Source organism: Choloepus didactylus, chromosome 3, assembly GCF_015220235.1.
Source record: "Choloepus didactylus isolate mChoDid1 chromosome 3, mChoDid1.pri, whole genome shotgun sequence".
Taxonomy (NCBI): domain Eukaryota; kingdom Metazoa; phylum Chordata; class Mammalia; order Pilosa; family Megalonychidae; genus Choloepus; species Choloepus didactylus.
Genome location: NC_051309.1, coordinates 181,716,485 through 181,734,510, shown reverse-complemented (window position 1 = coordinate 181,734,510; position 18,026 = coordinate 181,716,485). Strand labels below are relative to the sequence as shown.

The window sequence follows — 18,026 nt, the reverse complement described above, 5'->3', positions numbered from 1 at the left end:
GCTGTTTTGAGCACTGTAGCTTTGTAATATGCTTCAAAGTCAGGTAGTGTGAGACCTCCCACTTCATTCCTCTTTCTCAAGATATTTTTGGCTATTCGGGGCACCTTACCCTTCCAAATAAATTTAGTTATTGGTTTTTCTATTTCTGTAAAGCAAGTTTTTGGGATTTGAATTGGTATTGCATTGAATCTGTAAATCAGTTTAGGTAAAATTGCCATCTTAACTATATTTAGTCTTCCAATCCATGAACATGGTATGTTCTTCCATTTTTTCAGGTCTTGTTCAATTTCTTTTAGCAGTTTCTTATAGTTTTCTATGTAAAGGTCTTTTGTGACCTTGGTTAAGTTTATTCCTAAATACTTGATTCTTTTGGTTGCTATTGTAAATGGGATTTTTTTGTTGATTTCCTCCTCTTGTTGCACATTACTTGTGTATAGGAACACTACAGATTTTTTTCGTGTTGATCTTGTAGCCTGCTACTTTGCTGTATTCATTGACTAGTTCTAGTAGCTTTACTGTAGATTTTTTCTGGATTTCCTACATGTAGAATCATGTCATCTGCAAATAGTGAAAGTTTTACTTCTTCCTCTCCAATTTGGATGCCTTTTATTTCTTTTTCTTGCCTAATTGCTCTAGCTAGAACTTCCAGCACAATGTTGAATAACAACGGTGATAGTGGGCGTCCCTGTCTTGTTCCTGATCTTAGAGGAAAAGCTTTCAATCTCCTCCTATTGAGTGTGATGTTAGCTGTGGGTTTTTCATATATTGCCTTTATCATATTGAAAAAGTTCCCTTCTATTCCTATCCTTTGAAGTGTTTTCATCAGGAAAGGATGTTGAATTTTGTCAAATGCCTTTTCTGCATCAATCGAGATGATCACGTGGTTCTTCTGCTTTGATTTATTGATGTGGTGTATTACATTAATTGATTTTCTTGTGTTGAACCAGCCTTGCATACCTGGAATAAATCCCACCTGGTTGTGGTATATAATTCTTTTAATGTGCTGCTGGATTTGATTTGCGAGTATTTTGTTGAGAATTTTTGCGTCTATATTCATTAAAGAAATTGGTCTATAATTTTCTTTTTTTGTAGTATCTTTGTCTGGTTTTGGTATTAGGGTGATGTTGGCTTCATAGAAAGAGTTAGGTCACTTTCCCTCTTCTTCAATTTTTTTGAAGAGTTTGAGCAGGATTGGTACTAATTCATTCTTGAATGCTTGGTAGAATTCACATGTGAAACCATCTGGTCCTGGGCTTTTCCTTTTTGGGAGCTTTTTGATGACTGACTCAATCTCTTTACTTGTGATTGGTTTGTTGAGGTCATCTGTTTCTTCTTGAGTTAATGTTGGTTGTTTATGCTTTTCTAGGAAGTTGTCCATTTCATCTAAGTTGTCTAGTTTATTAGCATATAGTTGCTCATAGTATCTTCTCAATATCTCCCTAATTTCTGCAGGGTCGGTAGTTATATTTCCTTTCCCATTTCTGATTGCATTTATTTGCATCTGCTCTCTCTTTTTTTTTGTTAGCCTAGCCAGTGGTCCATCGATTTTATTGATTTTCTCAAAGAACCAACTTCTGGTTTTGTTGATTCTCTCTATTGTTTTCCTGTTCTCAATTGTATTTATTTCTGCTTTAATCTTTGTTATTTCTTCCCTTCTGCTTGCTTTGGGGTTAGTTTGCTGTTCTTTCTCTAATTCCTCCAGGTGAGCAGTTAACTCTTCAATTTTTGCTCTCTCTTCTCTTTTAATATAGGCATTTAGGGCAATAAATTTCCCTCTCATCACCACCTTTGCTGCATCCCATAAGTTTTGATAAGTTGTGTTTTCATTGTCATTTGCCTCGAGGTATTTATTAATTTCTCTTCTAATTTCTTCCTTTACCCACTGGTTTTCTAAGAGGGTGTTGTTTAGCCTCCATATGTTTGTGAATTTTATGACCTTCTGCCTTTTATTTATTTCCAACTGCATTCCATTGTGGTCTGAGAAAGTGTTTTGTATAATATCAATATTTTTAAATTTGTTGAGGCTTGCTTTGTGACCCAACATGTGGTCTATCCTAGAGAATGTTCCATGAGCACTTGAGAAAAAAGTGTATCCTGCTGTTGTTGGATGTAGTGTTCTATAGATGTCTGTCAAGTCTAGTTCATTTATCATACAATTCAACATCTCTGTTTCTTTAGTGATCCTCTGTCTAGATGTTCTATCCATTGATGAGAGTGGTGTATTGAAGTCTCCAACTATTATTGTAGAGGTATCTATTTCTCCTTTCAGTGATTGCAGTGTTTGCCTCATGAATTTTGGGGCATTCTGGCTTGGTGCGTAAATATTTATGATTATTATGTTTTCTTGATGAATTGACCCTTTTATTAATATATAGTGTCCTTCTTTGTCTCTTTTAATTGTTTTGCTTTTGAAGTCTAACTTGTCTGATATTAATATAGCTACTCCCACTTTTTTCTGGTTGTTGTTTGCATGAAACATCTTTTTCCAACCTTTCACTTTCAGTCTATGTTTGTCCTTGTGTCTAAAGTGAGTTTCTTGTAGACAGCATATAGATGGGTCCTGTTTTTTAATCCATTCTGCCAGTCTGTGTCTTTTTATTGGGGAGTTTAATCCATTTACGTTTAGTGTTATTACTGTAAGGGCAGTACTTTCTACTACCATTTTGTCTTTTGGAATTTATATGTCATATCTTATTTTTCCCTCTGTCTCCTTTTACCTTTGCTGATAATCTTCATTTCTGCACTCTTCTCCAACTCTCTGTCTCCTGTCTTTTCCTATCAGCCTGTAGCACTCCCTTTAGTATTTCTTGTAGTGCCGGTCTCTTATTCACAAACTCTCTCAGTGTCTGTTTGTCTGAAAATGTTTTAATCTCTCCCTCATTTTTGAAGGAAAGTTTTGCTGGATATAGAATTCTTGGTTGGCAGTTTTTGTCTTTCAGTATCTTAAATTTATCATGCCACTGTCTTCTTGTCTCCATGGTTTCTGCAGAGAAATCTGTACATAGTCTTATCGACCTTCCCGTGTATGTTATGGATTGCTTTTCTCTTGCTGCTTTCAGAATCCTCTCTTTGTCTTTGACATTGGACAATCTGACCAGTAAGTGCCTTGGAGTAGGTCTATTGGGATCTATTCTATTTGGGGTACGTTGTACTTCTTGAATCTCTAATTTTCTGTCTTTTGTAAGAGTTGGGAAATTTTCATTGAATATGTCTTCTATTACTCTTTCTGCCCCCTTTCCCCTCTCTTCTCCTTCTGGGATACCCATAACACATATATTTGTGCATTTCATGTTGTCACTCAGCTCCCTAAGACCCTGCTCATATTTTTCCATTTTTTCACCATCTGTTCTTTTGTGTGTATGAATTCGAATGACCTGTCTTCCAGTTCACTGATCCTGTCTTCTGCCTGTTCAAATCTACTGTTGTGTCCCTCCATTGTGTTTTTCATCTCCTCCATTGTGGCCTTCATTCCCATGAGTTCTGCCATTTGTTTGTTTAAGTTTATGAATTCTTCTTTATGGTCATCCAGTGTCTTCTTTATATCCTTCAGCTCTTTTGCTATATCTTCCTTTATTTCTTTGAATTTATTTAGCATTAGTTGCCTCCACTCCTGTGTCTCAGCTGAGCTATTAATTTGTTCCTTTGGCTGGTCCATGTTTTCGTGTTTCCTGGTATGGCTTGTTATCTTAAGTTGTCTAGGCATCTGATTCTCTTGATTAGTTTATTTTGGAGCTTGTTTTCTATCTTTTACCTGGGGGTTTTCTTGTTGGTTGGCTTTGTTCCCTGGCCTCTGTTATTCAGTTCAACTTATTCTAGACCTCTAAGTTTGGTTCTATTTATTTGATCAGAATTTTTCCCCTCTTGTTTTTTCTGTTGCTTGCTCTGCCTCTATGTAACCTTTTTGTGATTAGGTCTCCTTGGATATGGTCAACCCTAGTCAGATTTTCCCAGTCTAGTGAGGCCCAGGTCTCATTGGGAGGGTGTGGAATTTTTCTGAGAATGAGACCCTCCTATGAGGCCTTTAGAATTGGTGCTTTTCCTCTCCTGTCCATCAGGTGGCACTTGCCAGCCCGCAGCTCCCCCACCAGTGTAAGGAGGTGTGGAGACTTTGGTTTTCCTGATGACTCTGATCCTGTCGGGGGCGTGGCTGACTGAAGCCGGAATCTGAATTCCAGCCCCTGGGGTCTGAGTTCCCAGAAGGAGGACTGCCAGTTGAGCTGGACCTCCCTCCACTCTCCCAATCCTCAGAACTCCAGTTGTCTCTCAGGGGCACTATTGCCTTCTCCCCTCTCCTCTTTGGGGCCTCTCCAGGTAGATTCCTTGGTCAGCCTGAGTTGCCAATTAAAGACGGGGGTGGAGGCCTTCAGTAGTGAATACAGAACTCAAAGACACTGTGGGTACTCTGTCTCCCCCCTAGCCCAGCCTAGTCCCTGAACCTGGGCTTTCTGATAGAAAATAACCACATATATTACTTTTAGATTAAAAAAAAAAATAGAAAAGAAAAACAAGAAAAAGAAAAAAGAAAAAAAAAAGAGTCTCTTTTAAAAGTCTTTCCCCAGCCTGGAAGTTTTGTCAGTGTCAGAATAGAGCATTTAAAGATATGCTTTAGGCTATTGTCTGATAATTACTCTCCAACAGCTTCAGTTCCACCCCTGCAGGGGCTATTGAAATGCAAAAAGATAAGGGATCAGTGAGAAGCCAGAAGGGACAAAACGTAAGGGGAAAAAATGGCTTTTTTGGAGTCTGGGAATGGGTGCCCGCTTTTACGTGCCCCCACTTCTCGGAGCCCAGCCCTTCTTTAGTACCCCAGCTCCCAAAGTTAATTAATTAATTTGTTAATTAATTCTGCAGTTTAGGCTGGGTTAAGCCTCCCTTCTTGCCCTCAGCAGATTGCTGTTTTTTGTCCCCCCCCTCCCCTTTCAGGGAGCCAGCAGCAAGACAGTCTGTGAGGTCTGGGTGGGGAGGGGCGCCAGACCCCTGGTCCAGGGAACTTACAGTGTTCGCTGCGATCTCAGCTTTTCCTCCAATTCCAAACTTGCGTCCAATGTGTGACTGGTTACTGGAGACCCCCAAAACACTGTTTCATATAGTTCTTGAGTAATTGCCAGCTGCTCTAGGGGAGAGACGAAATTCTGCTCCTCACCACTCTGCCATCTTGCCCTGTCTCCCATCTTACTTTTTAAATTCTAGTTTTCTAATTTGTCTTTTTTCTTTTCTTCTATTTTGATTATTGAAAACATCATTAAAATAATTTTTATTTTTTTTTTGCTTTCTTTGGTTTGTTTCCTAATTGCATTTGTCCTGTCTTACAAGGGTTAACAAAGGTTAAAGTTGATGCTTCAAATGCTTCAACCCAAACTACTTAACTCTACTCATCCATATTTGGAACTTTTAAGGCTACATATTAGACATCATTTTGATATACCTATTAACTTCTTTGTCCTCTTTCCTTTTCATCACAAGGATTATTTTCTCTTCTTTCTGCATATCATTTCTAAGTTCTTTTAGTGTCAGTCTGTTGGTGGTTTATGCTATCGGTTTTTATCTACTACTGCTTTTTTTCTGGGTCCATAAAAGCATAAACAGCTAAAAGATCTATATTTACATCATTTATTTTATTAAGAACAGTTGCGATAGCTAAAAACAGAAGGCTTATATTTATGTTCTAAATAAGCAATGTTTTAAAGTCACATTTTCTAGAGTTCTATCATGATAAGGCCATTTTTATATGTGGGAAGTAGACAAAATATGGGAAATGAAACATCTTCCATTTCCATTATGGTATTTACTTTATGTACGATAACTTGAAGTAATGCCAATAACTTTTGGTGATTTACTGCAGCAGTGATCTCAGATAGCATGTGCTCGTCACTGAACAGTTCTAAATGAGACTGAATTGCTGATTCCCAGCATTTATCTTGTGAAGAAATGCTGTAAAATTTGTTTAAATACCTAGGAGAAAAAGTAATAGATATGTTCTTGAGATAAGATTTGTGGATGAAACATGTTCTGGTGCCACTAGTACTAATATAAGTAAATTTCCTATTAGTGGCTCTTACTCTAATCCCAATATATTTATTAAAATTTTCAGAAAACTTACACTCCACATTTCAAGAGGGTAGTAATGACACATTTAAAAAGATATCACATCATAATATAATGATTAAGGAAGCAGAAATAAGATACTTGGCCTGGGTTCAAATTTTAGCTTTGAAATTTATAAGCTCTGTGTCTCTGTATTTGTTATTTAATGTCTATGTTACATTTATATCATTCATAAAGAGGAAATTATGGTAACACCAATCCATAAGGTTGTTATATATTAGAAACATATAGAAAATTTTGTTTTAAAGGATTATTTCTTGCATGTATTATCTGATAGTTGTATCTATCAACTTCAGCAGTTGATAAAGAATGCCATGCCTCAAATAATTTTTAAAATTTCATCTCATTCGTTAATTCATTGATTAAATGTTTCTTAAGCAACTGCTACATGTATGACATTGTGTTTCAGGCCTTAGAAGATACAAAAACATAAGATCTAGTTGTTGATCTAAGGAGCATGTTGTTTAGTAGAGTAAATTAGATGTATGTGCCATATAGCAGTTAACAAATACAAAGTGGAAAGTGAATATTTCTATCTGAAAGAGGAAAATAGTGACAGAGTTTCAATGACATGTCCTCAATGCATGGCAGAGTAAAAGATAATTGATTTTCACAAAGGGTCCTGTGAAATAGAAATTGTGGTCATTCTTATTTAACAGTTATAAGCATAACAAATCAGAAATTCAAAAAACCTTTGTCCAAGTCACAAAGCCAGTCACAACTGCCAAAACCCAAAACCATGTCCAGACTGATCCAATACCAAAGCCAGCATCTTTCTTGGCTACTTCATACATTAAAGATGACAGAATTAAAAGCAATTATACTACCATATAATACCATACTTTTATTTTAACTTCTGTTATATCTGATTTATTGACCTTTAGTGGTTGGGAAGTACCTAAGCTTTACTTCAATGAATGAATTTTATTATGTGAAAACATGATGTAATTAGTATGTCTCATTTTTAAATAACAAAACAACTGCAATTAATTTCTTCTGATTTGCTATTATGATAAAGGTAATATTTTCCATAGTTTTTCAGTAAATATTAAAATCAAGGCTCAGTATTAATTTTACTATTTTATTGCATTGATTGAAACAGGAATAAAATAAGGAAAATAATCACTTAAATAATCAGTGAAGAAATGTAAAAATAAAGTTTCCATGGGGCTTTAAATAATTCTTAATATCCAGGTGGGCCAAATATCATAATCTGTCCTTTTTGTGTCATCATTGTAATATAGGTAGTTCATTCATCTGGACAATAAATGTTTATTATTAAGCCATCATACTATGTGAAATACTGTGCTTCACATAAATATTAGAATCATAATATGCTTCAGAGAACATAATGAAGAAAAAATTAGCTCTACTTTGATGTAGTATGGATTTGCCATCTTGCCAAAAGGAGTTGTCATTTGCATGAGGCCTTAAAAAATGGATAGTAGCTCCCCATGTAGAGATGGTGGTGGAGGGTATTACAGAGGCCCATAACACAGCATGAACGTCCATGGTGTGTTTCTGCAGTGAGTACATAGACTGGATTCCATCTCTTTTAGCTATGATCCACATTAATAGATTTCTCTGTTTAAAGCAAAATTTAACCATAATTCTCTTTTCCTTTAAAAAAAGAATTCCCATTGGATATAAGATAAAATCCATAGTTTCAGGGTAACAACCAAGACCTATCACAATATGCCACCCACAGGCTTCCTAAGTTTGCTTCCACCTACTCGTTTATGGAGGTTCTTTACAAAGATGGTTCTGGTTGCAGTGAAGAGACTGGAATGGGAGTGGAGTGAGCTGGAGTTTAGAAGGTAGTTTAAAGCTTAAGGTCAAAGTCTATGGCTGAACCACCAAGGACAAGAGCAAAGCATAAGAAAGTAGAATGAAAGAAGAGGTGGATTCAAGAGATTCTTTGGAGAGAGAATTACAACATGTGTTGAGAGAAATTTCAGGATTTTGAAAGATAACTCTGAATGCTCTAAGGGGATAATATAAATTAATATAGATTTTGAGATGGGTGTAATAAATTAGGTATTGGGAGTAATAAGTTTTCTTGCAGGACATTTATAGTAGTCAGAAGGATAAAATTGCTTATAAAAGAAATTAGGGCAGAAATGTTAAATGTTATGCTGGTGCTGGAACCATCACCACATGTAGAGAATATGTCAAGTGAGGAGTGGAAAGCCAATATTTAGATTTCAGGTGGGAATATGCCAGAAAAGAATTAGGAGGAATGAATAGAGAAATAAGAAAACCAAGGAAAGCATTGTTAATTCCAGCTTACAAGCTATGAGTTACTTGTCTCCGAAACACTCATCTTCATTCACACTTTATCCTATTAATTTAATCCTTATAAAAACCCTATGATGTAGATAACATTATCATGTCTATTTCATAAATGAGCAAGCAAAATGGTTAAGTAATTTGCCAAAATTCACTCAGCTAATGAAAGCTGGAACCACGATTGGAGCTTACCTAGTCTTGCCTTGGAGCCCACGCTTCTAATCATCATGCCACACTTCCTTAGGGCTGTAAGGAAAATGGTTTCAGTAGACTGGTGGAAACAGAAATCACTCTTCTTTTTGTTAAGGAGTGGATGAAAGTGGAAACAAGGCAGCTAATTCTTCCTGGAAATTGGTGGTGGAAGAAAAGGTCAAGCTTGAGGGAATGAGTGGGCCCGGAGCGCTCAACTTATTTTTTTCTTTAAATAGTTTTGAGTATGTCCTTGAATATCTTTCATAATTAGTGTCAAAGTAAGTATAAATCAAATTAGTGAATTATAGCCAAGGCTTTATAGATATAAAGCAATTAAGTAACAAGCATTTTATGTGACTAAAAATGTCAACTAGAAACAGTGATTTGACAGCCTGTCATGCCTGTCATAGTATGGTCTACTCTGATGAACTGAAATGGTCTGATTAGTTGGTTTCTTCTGCCTTTTATACTTTCATTTAAGAAGCATTTATTGGGTGTTTCCCATGTGTCAGACACTGTGCTAGAGGCTGGATATACAATCAAAACAGGACATTATTCTTGCCCCGGGAGCTTTTCATCTTAGGGTTAACCTCATGAAAGAGAATGATAAAGCTGGGTGCTTCAAGCTGAGCACGATGTGTGCAGAGAACTGAGGGCGAGAGGACTATGCTGTATTAAGGATTATACTGGATTCAGAACACCGTTAAAAGCCAACTATTTTTGGTCCCTATTGAAGAATTAGAGGATAGGCATGAGGTAAACAAGAGATATGTAAGGGTTTAATACAATCAGGTTTTAAAATGTTAAGATGCTTGCATAGAAAGCCTTTATTGATCATGATGTTTTAAAAGCAGTTTTAATAAATTACAAAGATACAATTGTTTTAAAATAAATATAGAATAATACTAATATTTAGACATAATATGGCATTAAAATATTGATCTGAAAAATCTATTTATTGATTTCTGTGTACCTGCATATTTCCCATAAATGGTCAGGTAGGAAACATGAATTATTTTTTATTTACTTGCCATTTTTCTTAGGATATTCTGCTTGGGGTCTGCTGTGGTAAAGCTGCTTACATATTGCAAGGCACCAGTGTATCCAGATAAGTTTAGTACAATTCATTATGCAACAGCCTGCCTTACGGTAGAACTCCCCTCCCCTTGCTGCCTTTCTTCCCCACCCCTTTCCTCTCCTCTCCCCGCCCCCCGGTACACTTTTGGGATGATGCTACCAATTTTAAGTACTGATCAGAGGTTAATAGATGCTGAATGGCCTCAGCTCCCACAACCTTACCAGCCAAATTCTACCAAGTATATCAAATTCATTTTAGTGAACAGGTGCAAAAATGGTCATACAACCTGCTTTTATGTGCTTGGAAACCTCTGCAGTTTTAGTTCTCAGAAATTAACAAGGTCCTACAGGGGGCGCATTTATTGAGGGGAGCTCAGTGATCTAAAGCAGGTCTCCAGAAAACCTTTTCTAAAGAGAGCCAGGTAGTAAAAATAGTAGGTTTTGTGGGCCATATGTAAACTCATGGGTGTAGCTGTGTTCCAGTGAACTTTTATTAACAAAAACAGGGAGTGGGTCACTTTTGCTGAGCAGGTCCTTGTTGGAATCCTGATGTAAAGTGCATCAGCCAGTCCTCTCCTCATGTAAAGCATTGTCCTCTCTGAAGGGCAGTGACACAAAACCAAGCACATCTCCCAAGGGCCGACGAGGACTTAGGGACTCATATACTCTTTCTAGCCAACCAAATTAGTACCTTACACTAATTAATGAACTGTCTTGTATAGATTTTCACAATAATAACTGTAATGATTCCATAGTTGTCCCTAGAATATGGATTCCTATTTAGGGTACTATAAATACTAACAAATTCCCTCCAGGAAATTAAATTATATGCAATTGTTTTACACTATGCATACCAAAGTATTTAAAGATAAGGTGTGTGTTTACACTCCTGTTACTTAAGATAAAATTCTTTAAGATATGTTGAGTATTGGACATTGGTTGTGAGGATGCATGTGTTGATAAAACAGGCAAATGGGGAGTTCGTGAGAACAGGGAGGATATTACAACTTGACATCAGGGAGGCTGGAACATGAGTGTTATTCAAGATTTGAGAAAGGGGCTGGTCATTTTCTCTGGTTTTCTCCCACCTTTTAATAACACTCAGTTTTGCTCTTTCTCTGCTCCCACTGCTTCAGTTTCCATCTGTATAAACCTTTTCTCCTTCACAACTTTATATTAGTCATAGATTTTGCTCACTTATCCCTTTGAATTTCTTTTAACTTTAGCTCTGTCAATGCTTCTTTCCTCATGGTATTCTAGCTGCTTCTTTTTGCTGCCAAATGCTTCCCACTTCAGATTTCCAGAGAAAGACTCTGATTGACAGAAATTAATCCTGTTGCTACAGAATGTTTCTTCCCTTGTTTTATTGGGGGGGAAGGGGAGTAAGGAGGGAGTTCCACACAGTATATTAGTGCTATCTTCCATATTAACTAAGCATTAACATCATATTCAATAATATACTAATCTACGGTTACATGGATGAGTGAATGAATGAATGAAGGGTTGAAGCTGAAAGTATTAACATGCATGCCATGATAATTTTTCATTTAATATTATTTGGGAGTAGAAAAAAGAAAGGCAGCAAAGTTTTATTTATTGAGAGTTCATTAAATGCTAGAAATTGTGCTTGTTTTTTCATATGTCTATTTAATATCCACAAAACCTTGTAAAGGTGACATTAAGAATATGTTTTCATTTGAGGAATTTGAAGCTAAAGAGGTATAGCTTTTTCAAACTCCTTCAATTAGTTGTAGAGATACAACTTTTACCCCAATCTGTATGGTTCCTAAACTTTCTGCTATACTATGTCTCCTCAAAAGCCAGCATAGTTGCAGGAACAGATTTCTAAGTTGAGCATCAAAGTAATATTGCTTTAAGAATTCAAGACATCATCATCAAGAGAAAGCAGGAGTTACCATGGAGCACAGCAATCCCAAAGTCTCCTTTTGATTTTCTATGTGTGTGCCTCTACTTATCCCCCACAGCAGGAGATAATCCACAGCTTGTTATTTAGGATCAGGAAAGTAGAGGTACGTGGCTACTTCCAAGGCCTGAGGCAAAACTGAATGGTAGGTGATATGTTTTTGTCATTCCATCTACTCTTCTAAATCTCACTCTTAAAACAATCTTCTCAAGCTGCCTTATAGATTTCCAAACACCTTACTTAAACTTTACTCCCAGGGTTCACCTTTTCTAGAATGAACTTTAATGTTAAATTACCCTTTTGTGCTTTATATTTTTCTTTCCTAGTGAAAAGAAAAACGCTCATTTCCATTACTGAGTCTAGCACTACTGAACAGTACAATAATTGCTTTTTTAGGAATGACTGATTGCATTCTCTCAGTGGACATTTACAATATAAAAGGACAGTTGATTAATGCAAATAATGAATTGCTGGGAAAATTGGGAAATTGTTGGGCAGGTGGCCTTCCCAGTGCCACCTGACATCCTTAGGCTATCTCACCCCTTAGCTCCTAGTGCAACAGGCATAAATCAATAGATTGAGACTATACTGGTGGGAAATTGCCCTTTCCCCTGCTTTATTATATGAAGTATCCTAAAGAGTAAGTAGTTGACCATTTGGGATAAATATGTTTATTTCCAAGGCTGAAAAATATAGTCAGGTTTAGAAAATGGTAGCAGTGAAGAACATTCGTAAAAGGGAAATTTGTCATCTATGCATTTTGCAAGAACTCTGCCTGGTGAGAGATCACCTGCACCTCCTCAACAGCAGACTCTTGCATTCTTCATTACGGGCATTAGTAACACTACTCTCTGCTTTTTCAACGATCGATATCCTTTTACATTTATAGCACATATGGCCTCACACCCTCAACCTGGTAAACACAGTTATGATCTAATTTAATATCCACATTAAAAGTATGTTTTAAATATCAGATCATTAAGTCCATAAACAACAAGGGTAATATGTGAAGGAGCTCAGCACTGCTCAAAACACATTTCAGTTGCCAACACCATAATATCCCATTTACTTTTGCTTAAAAGTGTTTGATATTGAATTTGCTTTCCCTGGACTGTAATTAACAACACTCTGAACTGCTTACAAGATTCAGTTGACTGGCAATATTAATCACACATTCACAGCCAGATTGGCTATTACATTTGATTTTTTCTTTTCTTATGTGGTCTTAGCATCTAATCACTAATTAAAACTAAGGAAATGGCCCTTTACACCATGCTCCATGGAAATTTATTTGCTTGGAGTATTTATCTATAAAGATGTTTTCCCTTTCTATTGGCTTTTGTTTCTAAATTTCTATAGATGTGGAATAAAACCAAGAAACAGTATTTCTTATCAAGAGGAGCAGTTTATTCCAGATAATTAAATCCAGTAATGTTCAGAGAAATCACAGCAAGGAGCATAAATTAGGATCTATCAAGGGATATAGGTTGTTCCTCATGAATGGATACTGACAAAACAATTTTCTGGGAAGCTTTGAAAAGTCATTTATAGTTTTGAAAGTTTTGAAAACTAGCAAATTTTATAGGGGAAAGCAACAAGGTTCTGTTCTGGCTCTTAAAATGTACCTCAGACTCTCACAGATGTTTCATTTTTGTATTTGACAGTATCTTTGAACCTGAATTTAAAAATTCTGTTCATGTACTCTTATGAATAATAAGCTAGGTTTTTATTTTTCTGGATTTGCCCCGTGCCATTTTGAGAAGCAAATAACAAAATGTAAATATCAAAATAGAATAAATTTAGAAAGAACAAGAGCTCTTCACAATGACTGTTTGTAGAACCGCTCTTTTCTTCACAAATATTGCATAGAACGCCATTGTGTATATGTATCCCCAGAATTAGACTCTAAACTTCCGGAAGGCAGGAGTGCTTTCTTCACTGATTTTCCTTTCTTGCTTAGAACTGGAGTGTAATAGACAATAGATATTTACTGAATAAACCAATGAGAAAAAATAATTTAGGTTGGAATTCCTAAATCATTATGCACAGTAGATTACTACTTGCACTTGGAAATTGTTTTTCTTCCTTGCTTATCCCTCCTTCTTTCCTTCCCTCCCTCCCTTTCTTCTTTCCTTTCTTCCTTCCCTTCCTCCCTTTCCCTGCCTCCTTCCCTCTTTCTTTATTTTCTCCTTCCCTCTTTCCTTCTTTCCTCCCTCCTTCCCTCCCTCTCTTCCTTTCTTCCTTCCTTCCTTTTCTCTTTTCTCCATAAATGGATTTGTCTGATATTATTAAGTGCATTAAAAAAAAATGAACCCAGATATATGAACTAACTTGCAATGCTTATTAGTATAACCTTTTCTTCCATTATTTTAAAAACTTAACTTTAGGCCTTATTAAAGTGCAAATGAAGAGCAGAGAGGACCAATAAAACCAAAAATTATTTGTCAAACAATAGCATTGACCCATATTAGGAAATTCTGTATGGCTTTTTTATTCAGGAGAAGTAAAAAGTAAGGAGGATTGTATGTGCTATAATTTAGATGTATGAAACTATTTTCACTTTTTAACTTAATAACCATGGAAAATATGTGGTATCTTCCTTTACATCAGATTATTCTAAAGTGAATCTTTTTCCTTTGAAAATGTTCTGGTGATTTGAGAAACAAGATGCAATTAGATAAAACATCTTCTGTACTTCCTTATGAGTTTCATTTCTGCACTCAGTCTGAGCTATAGCTTTTTTTTTTTCCTTTTTTTAAAGGACGAGAACAGTGCAAAATAGTATGCAATACAGGATTATTTGCAAATCTAAAGAATTGGGGAAAGTATCTGCAGGATACAGACTCACACATACTTGTCAAGAATGATTAACCTTTCAAAGATGATCTTTTCAAATCATAGAATAAATGAAATACTTGAATATCATGTTTCATTATTTAAGTAACACACTTTTTTTTATCTTGTTTAATATAAAAAGAAATTGAAGCCGTCTGGTGAATTTCAACCATACACCTTTTTGGGATTTATTTTGGTTTCAATTGATAAATTTTAATGCAATTGCTAAATATCATTTCAGTTCCATGCATAATTTTACACGTAAGTGTCAGTTTTTCACTGTAATCTTTTGAATGTGGATATGAAATACTATAGTAAATTTATATTTACTGGAATGTTTCTAAAAGGATTTTAAAATGGCAAGGCAAGTTATTAGCAACTCTATATGAATTGTAAAAAGTGTCTAATTTTTGGTTGCTGGTATTTGAAGTCCCATATTTCTCATTGCCTAATTATACATTTTGTCTATTATATTTGCCTAATGCCAAAAAAAAAAAAAGTCTCACAATGGATCATAAGCCTAAATTAATAAGTGGATACCTAAGACGATAAGCAGTTTGTGCTGTTTTAAAATTCTGTTTATTCTCTGCGTTATGTTTTTTGTGGCAGAGGCTATCAGGTGGCATGCAGTTTACAATTTTTATATTGGGTTTTTATTTTGCAAACTTTTTAAAGTTTTCTATTGTGTATAGTGTATTGTGATCAGAACTGTGAAATACACAACTTTTTATGATTGCCTGTTATAAAATTTCACTGTGATGTGTTTAAAATGTACACTTTAAATGTGATTTGGTGTAAACACGTTGACCTCCTATAGCTACGTTGATCATTTGTTGATTGCTTACTTTTTGATGAGGGTAAACTAAAGGAATAGAGAATGAACTGATACATGCAAATTTCCCTGAATCACATTCAAATTAGAATAAAATATTGCTTTTATCTGGCTTCTTTATTATAAGCAAAAAATAGTAATACAGTTTACTACAGTATCAAATTAGCTAAAATATTTCCAGCCTCTTGGAGATTAGATATTTTATTATTGGTTGGCTTCATTATATTCTATAAGAAAAAACTGCAGACTTAGATGCATAAAGTTGAGAGAATATATCTCTAGCTATACCTTTCTAGCATTTAGATCAGGGCCATGCAAAGTGTGAGCTACAGATTGGGGCTGGTCTACAAACTGAGTGGAACATGCATAGAAATTGAGAATAAGCATTGAAAAAACTTTCATAGCAATGGGACAGAATAATATTATATTGATTAAATCTAATAATGATTTTGGGTTTTTATTTTGTATGTTTTTGTTATTTCATTTTTTCTAGGAATTATATTGTATTTTACAAAAGGTTTGTTTTGTAATGGGTTGGGAAAAATATAACTGGTTATTCAATACACATCTTTTGGAACACTAACACATAGCACTGATATACACAGTGAAGTTTACTGAATCTGGAAATAAAACAGTAAAACGAGTGAGATGTGGAATCTCTTTCCTTGAAAGTCATTACAGGAGAGAAATGCACTCTTTGTGTCGAAAGGAGAAGAAAAGTTTCCAGTGTCTCCTATGTAGTAGTGAGTCTTTCAGACAGTTCCCAGGACACCCAAACCCTGGTATTCATGCTTTTGTGTATTCCCCTCTCCCCTTGAATTTGGGCTGGACCTAATGGCTAACTTCTAACAAATGAAAGAGTGCAGTAGAGATGGGATATCATTCCTAAAGTAGCTTACAGAAAGAAAAGCATGTATCTTACTCTCCCTCTCTCACCTTCTGTCTTGGAACCCAAGCTCTAGGGGAAGGCAGCATGATCTGAGCTGCCCCATGGAGAGGCCCTTGTGGCAAGGAACCAAGCCAGTGAGGAATCAAAGCCCTCAGACCAAAAGGTGGTTAGGTACTGAATCCTGCAAAAAATAAATAAATAAATAAAATGAAATAAAAAAAGAAGTGAGACCTTGGAAGTGCATCTTCCTTCAGTTGATCCTTCAGATGAAAACACAACCTTTATTGTAACCTTATGAAAGACTGAGGGAGCAGAATTCAGCAAAGCCATCCCCAGATTCTTGACCCTCAGAAGCTGTGAAATAATAAATGTTTGTTGTTTTAAGCCATTAGGTTTAGCTTAATTTGTAACGTGGCATAGATAACTAATGTAGTCTACCTATAAAGGTTGGTGCCTCATCTACTACCAATGCACAGAGAATCAAGTGAATTCCTGAGTACTGTAGGTAGTTGTACCTACTATTGTCCATCTAATCCTTTACTAATGATTATAACTCATTTTGGGCTTTCTTGTATACTGGGCTGTTTTTTAAATGATCTTGTTGATATTTTGGCAGTATTGTTATTTCAGTGTTTTAAAAAATCTGAAATCTAAAATGTAACAGTTGGGACAAACCCCAGTATATACACATTACACTACTTTTTTGAATTCAGCGAGGGTTCATTCCTTTACGAAGTATTCCACCTCTATAATGCTGAAGAGGAAGAAGATAGTCACAAAGCAAAGCTCCTAAGACAAGAATAGATCATACATGAGTTCACAGATATTACAAATAAGTGCACTATGAATATAACTTTATTCTATTGATAGAAGTAGCTATATATCAGGCTCTCAATTTATAGATGATGAAATTAAATAATAATAGTAATGGCAAATAATAATTATATCTAATAGACAAAAAGCAAAATCCAATGTGGAAGAGTTTTCAGTTTGCATTTACAAATAGATATATTCAAAAAAGTTATTCACAGGTATTAATCACGGGACTAGATTATCTGAAGATAAGGGACTCAGAGAGAAATAATTAGAGTTCCCTTATAAATCTTTCTTCTCTACTGCCCAACCAGTATCGACTCTAAAAGAGTTTATTTTTGCTGCTGGGACAATAGAAAAGCACAGAAATACATACTGATTCAACGATGAAACCACTGACATTTTGTTTCTTAAGACACTACTTTTTAAAAAAAAAGATTAATATTATTTTGCTCTGATGTATGATAATTAATTTTTCTTTGTTTTATGCATTATTTAGTTTATATTTTGGGTAATGCTTTATTTTCATCAACTATATATGTTCATGGCTTATAACAAACTATTACTATGTATTCAACACATACATTTTTTTTAAATTTTTATTTACATTTAGTGAAATCATTAAATGTTCTTATATTTGAGCCATATTCAGTGTTATAGTTTTATGGAGTTTTTAAACAAATATGTATTATGAACACTTTAAAAACTAAAATGCTATTATGAATGCCAAAGGAATGTGAAAAACATATGGGACTATTAATAATGATATTTTGCTTCAACAACTAAACAATAGCTAAAAGTTTGATTTACTAATTTGAGAAGTTTTCTAGGATTAGAAACGTTTCTCCAATTACCTTTAGCTTTTGATTTGTCGTTTTGAATTGATTATCATGATGTTGTCATACAGAACGTACATTTGCAACTCTGTACCTAAAACTTGTTTTGTATAATATATAATAATATTTTTTGGAATAATGCTCTTTGCTGGTTCCAGATACATCTTGATATCTTGTTCTGAAAATGTGGTAAACTCATCTGCAGATTATATGCCAAGCTAGATGATATATTGT

At 35.2% G+C, this 18,026-nt stretch overlaps 1 protein-coding gene across 3 annotated transcripts in view; it reads left to right on the top strand.

The window, feature by feature from the left end:
- The window catches only part of SPOCK3 (SPARC (osteonectin), cwcv and kazal like domains proteoglycan 3), a 505,924-nt gene that overhangs the window by 172,145 nt on the left and 315,753 nt on the right, over positions 1-18,026 (top strand). The gene's annotated exons all lie outside the window — the stretch shown is intronic.